The sequence below is a fragment of the Mya arenaria genome, chromosome 7 (assembly GCF_026914265.1).
Source record: "Mya arenaria isolate MELC-2E11 chromosome 7, ASM2691426v1".
Lineage (NCBI taxonomy): Eukaryota > Metazoa > Mollusca > Bivalvia > Myida > Myidae > Mya > Mya arenaria.
Genome location: NC_069128.1, coordinates 47460685 through 47466684, shown reverse-complemented (window position 1 = coordinate 47466684; position 6000 = coordinate 47460685).

Here is a 6000-nt window from a genome sequence, read left to right as displayed (position 1 = left end):
ATAAACATTGCCAGAATAATTGTACAAAAATGGTGGTAACAAAACGAGTACATAACTATTGGAACAAAGTGTGCAAATTAAATAGTCGATAATTGATAAATTGTATTATAATTATATACATCAATGCAAGACATATTTTATTAATATATAATATGATAAAACTTTAACCTCGACTCAGGCATCGACATAAGTCTATTGCAAGCACTAAATGATAATAACATGATTTTTGACAAAGCCAACGTGTATAATAATTATGCTCAGATAATCATCGGAACGGATGAAAGTCAAAGATATGTACCTCACTTAGAGATGATACATTGCAACCGACATTAGATGACGCAAACAAAGCCTGGTCGCTTCCCGTTTTACCCTGGCTTGCCCCTCTTGGAGATGCTACATTGCAACCGACCTAAGATAACATGGACAGAGCCTGGCTGGCTCAAATTTAACCAGGACTGACCACTGTCGGCGGTGATACATTGCAGCCGAAACAAGACCCTTAGCGGTTCCCATTCATTCTTAGCTAACCAATCTTCGAAATCAAACATTCCAACCCAACAAAAATGACGCCTGGCTGGCTCCAATTTAACCAGGACTGACCGCTGTCGGTGGTGATACATTGCAGCCGAAACAAGAGCCTTAGCGGTCCCCATTGAACCTTGGCTAACCCCTCTTTGAAATCAAACATTTCAACCCAACCTGGATAACGTGAACAGAGCCTGGCTGGCTCCCATTTAACCAGGACTGACCCCTCCTGGAGGTGAAACATTGCAACCGACCTCTTGCATCCAAAGCAGAGCCCGGATGGTTCCCATTTAACCATGGCTAGCCTATCTTTGAGGTTATATAATGCAACTTAACCAAGTCGACGCGAGTAGACATCTCGGGAATGATACATTGAAACAAAACCAAAACGAATGGAACAGAGTCTTGTTCCCATCAAACCTGAACTGACCTTTCATTCTGATGATGAGTTCCCATTTAACCTGGGCTGACATATTGATGGTGGTACATTGCAACCGAACAAAGATGACTCGAACAGAAGAAGGTAGGTTCCCATTTAACCAAGGATGACCCCATCGGGGTTGATACATTGCAACCAAACCAAGATGTCGGGAACATACCTGGTAGGTTCCTAATAAACTGGGACTGATTCCTATTGGGCTGGTGAATTGCATCCAAAGCAAGACGACAACGCGAACAAAGCCTGATAATCCGAACCAATGTAACGCAAAAAGAGCCCATTGAAATGGGTCTGGCAAATCAACCCAATCATATCCGTTAGCTGATGTTTGATTCAATGTGGGCGAGTGTTTATGGTATCGGTTTTCTTTTTTACTTGACTGTACCGGTGTTCACTCCCCACTACAACCATCTTTTGTCCAGAAATATGTTCGAGTTTCATTAAGTTTATCTCACGAGAAACAAAACAAACGGGTATGTACTTTTACGAAATGCTTATTGCTTTGTTGGATATACACTTGCATGCACGAAGATAGAATCTCGAAGTTCTCGTACGGATGAAGACACTTTTTGACCCATTTATTTATTTCTGCAATCACGGAAAGATATAAGGTACTAAGAGATGTTTGTAATTATGTACGTAACTTTAAGGACTTGCCACCGTGCGAAAGTGGTTTTTGGAGGACTAAAGTAGATCTTTTCAACTTTCTTGATTTGTGTTAAGGTCTCATCTACAGAACGTGCGTGTGTGTGTGTGTGCGTGTGCGTGTGCGTGTGTGCGTGCGTGTGTGTGTGTGTGTGAGCGTGCGGTGCGTGCGTGCGCGTGCGTGTGTGCGTGCGTGCGTGCATGTAAGTTAGTGTGTGTGTGTATCTTCCGTGCTTGCTAGAGATGTAACGATTACGTAACTCATGCACAACAAAGACAATACAAAATTGAAAGCCAGGTTTCAAAGACGTGGCTATTTGATTTTATTGAATTATAAAAGATTTTGTAAACATTTCGAATAAAAACGGAAATATCTGAACTATGATGGATTTACCACATGACAAAAAAGAGATTACTGTGTCAGTGTTTTTGGTTCAAACAATATTATTCACCATTGTTCAATCGTAGTTACTCGGCCAGCCACGGCGTGTGTAATCACGGGAACGTACTGACAGGCACTTAGCGTTATCACCGATAACATTAAGTGGTCTCAGGTGGATTCGACCTTGTTATCATTTTGGTCTGGTCCTTTTATGTCTACTTTAGTATCAGTAATGTTTGTTTAAAATCGTATGAATTGATCTGTGGACTTTCATCTTATATAAGTATTATTCACAATGTTCTCGTATATTCTAACTTGAGTATTAACCAGGACAGTGTGTACATAAATCGCGTAAATAAATAGTTTCATAGAAACTAAGAAATTCAAACACGAACTCATACATTTTTAATTTCTCGTTATAACCGTAAGGCAATTCATGATATATGCCGTTTTGAAAGTTTTTACATGTATCAACACGATTTTTAACCTACAGGTCACGTCTAACAAATATCGAGCAACTGGTTTTACGCACAGTGGCTTGATGACAGGAGAATGCAGAAGTACCCTATACTGTGGTTATTATTCTAATTTCATGTATAATGCTGCACTCTCACAGATATACCATTTTTACAACTTTTTTATTTTTTGTCTTGGAAAGAGCAAATTTTGGCGTAAATATCTGCAAATGACAAAATATTGTTTAAAAAAGATCAGCTCGCAGATTTTCATATTTCCATTCGGAAATTAATGTTTAATGGCTTAAACCGTTATTAACGGTTTAAGAAAAAGGTATAAAACTTTATTTTTTGAACTTAGATATAAAAATCTGCGATCTAATTTTTGTCTGTAGTCATATAGAACTGGTTTCCATGGATTTTTCGCAAAAATTGGCTCATTCCAAGACAAAAAAAAAAAGTTTTCAAAGCGTTCAATCTGTGAGAGTGCAGCTTTAAGGCAATGTATTATATTGATGATATACATGTTCAAGTATGTTTAAACTATAATTTTAGCTAGTTGAACTGATTCATTATGACTAATATGACTAATATGATCTCATGTAATCACGCCACTGTGGTACGTTAAACCTGATACGGTTATCAACCTGCTCCCCCCGATAAACATCAAACATGTATGAATTGACAATGTATACAATTTACACAAAGGTCAATTATGTAAATAATCTATACAGAACAACGTTCTAGATTGTGATTCGTTTGAATACAACCTGTCATTCTCTTTTTATCATCTCAGCCTATCTTGCTAAACTGTTTAACACCCGTTTCAGTTTGTTTCATATAGTTTCCGTTAAAAATGAAATCGATTTAATACAGTTAACTTTTAGTGTACTACAATAAACAGAACAAAATGCGAAATAAATACATGAACAACTATGTAATCGATACAGTACGAGTTTTTTCCTCTTACAGACGTAAGAAGCCGTTTCGCTAGGACGAACACGAATTTTGTCCGAGGCGAAGCCGCAACTTTGATTTGAGAGCGAAAGTTCCATTTAGTGATTACTTGTGTTTGTTATTTGTGTTATTAAGAAGCCCAAGTTTGTACAGTGGCTAATTCAGAGGTATTCGCGCGGCATTTTGCACTGAAAACTAAGATATTTAACAATTATTTTTGTTCTTCTAAACGATATGTAAGCGCCGGACTCGGCTCGGCCTGCAGCCTTAGTCGTTTTGAAATTCATAAACAAAAGCAATTACGTAATGAATGGCTGGTGACTCTTCATTTGTTTGTATGGTATTAAGTATGTGTTTGAGTGCAGAAAAGGGGAACACTATCATACGTAAAATAATTTGAGTTGAAATAGAGCACCAACTGTAATAACGTTATACAAAAATAAGAATCAATACTAATAGTTTCATTTACCATTTTTATTTGTTTTTTTACGACCTAAAGGGTTCGAGAATAATTCTTTGATTACAACAAAGGGAACAAAACGCGAGAGCAAATGTAAATGGCAAGAGCACTTGTCGCCCTTGGTTTTTAAGCTTGGCGTCCTTTTTATCATCCGCATAATGAACAGTTCAAAAATAATTTGCAAAAACATAAATAATCCAAGATTCTTTTTAATCATTTGGTAGTTACTGTAATACATATGGTGGTAATAATGATTTCCTTTGTAATATTCTTGTTTTTATCACGAAAAATATCGATATATCTTAACTTTTGCATATGCATGACCAATGTGAGTGGGCATAATAAATGTTGTCACGAGGATTTTATGGATTACGTTCAGTTTAACAGGTAAAACAGCGTCAAAAAACTATTCTTTTGTTGTTTTTCAATGTTTCCATCATATTGTAGTTAAATGATGTGCAAGGAATGCCATTATATCATATAATTATGAAAAAATGCATTTCGACATTTTACGTATCAAAATGTTTAAAACTTTTGTTGATACATTTACAGTGTCATTTATTCAGTTGTTTGTGTATATGTGCAGTGCTATATTTAGCAAAAAGTAGATCGCAGTAAGATCTTTACGCACGGTGATTCACCAGCGCCCAACCAGAGCGTTTCTTTCTTGCAGAACTCCGCCTACAAAGGTCACGAAAGGTCGACCGGTTCATGCGAAATGAACACAAGTTTTATCGTTCAGAAAATCAAGTACGAATGTAAATATAACAATTCTAAAACAAATGAGCAAAGGTGTTCAATTTCAGTTGAAATAGAGCGCCAACTGTAATTACGTTATGTATAAGGCATTTTTGGTCATTTGTTTTACATACAAGAAGTCAGCTAGCAATACTTTTCAAAGATAACCAAAGTTATATTGGGTCACAAGACATTACATTTTAATAAAATTGTTAATAGAGCTACAAGCTAGCTAGATTATTTGTGATTGTTTCTATTTTTTGTAATACAAAATCTATTGTGTTATGCAATTAAGTATGTGATGGAATCGATATGGTCGGATAAAAACACGCGACTTGTCCGGTTAGCGCAGTGGTCAGCGCATCTGCTTCTCACCAAGGCGACCCGGGTTCTTTTCCAAGACTGGGCGCATGTGCGTTAGGCTAGTGGTCACCAAACTGGACTAGTCAGTTTTCTCCGGGTACTCCGGTTTCCCACCACAACACAAGACCACACTCTCGCGCAACATCGTGCCAACGAGAGTCACTTAGCATACGTTATCATGACTTTCTTCACAATCGTTGTAAAATATATTATTTTTAACTGAAACACGCGAACCGTTTTTCGTTTAATCAGTTTTTATTCAATCGGCTAACATGCAAATGACCTTTCATGCACTATCAGGTTTTATCAATTGCCATAAATTTACTCTTCACCACGGGTGAATTGAGTTTATATGTGAATGGCCACACAACGCTTAACAATATTATTTACAAGTCATTTGATTGGTTAGTTCAACAACCAGGGTAGCCAATCATAGCAGACAAAGAATGCGGAAGGTCAACTCAAGTTTACTTTATGAATAGACAAAATTTCTTTCATGCTTTACGATGAAATATGGGGTTTTAACAGTGAAATAACAACAGTGAAAATATCAATTTGATATTTTCACTGCAAAATAAGGAGTGAAAATATCAATTTTCAGAACTACTTTTAAAATCCTTTGTTATTACATGTACATGTATAATCATTTAATAAAAAAAACGAATTTGCTACAGCGGACATTTTTTATATGTGCAGTAATTCCGCCCCGAAAAAATGAATTGTAATTGTCAACAAAGACTTTTAACAATTAACAAAGTTCGAATGATGCCGAAGTGAGTTTTTTCTCTGCTAAATATCCCGAGCGCTATGCTCATATTTTTTCTAAAGGCGCTTTATCGAGTGCATGACATTTGGAACGAAAACATTTTTTTTTCTTGTGAAATGTTAAGAAAGTGCATATTCTAATGAAAATACATATCAGAAGCTCAGAAAAGAGCTATATTGTTAATAATTCCTTTAAAATGTGACAAAAATGCCTTATTTTGCCTAAAAGCGTAAGTAACGTTATTGAAAATTAAATAAGTGTAGGCCTGGA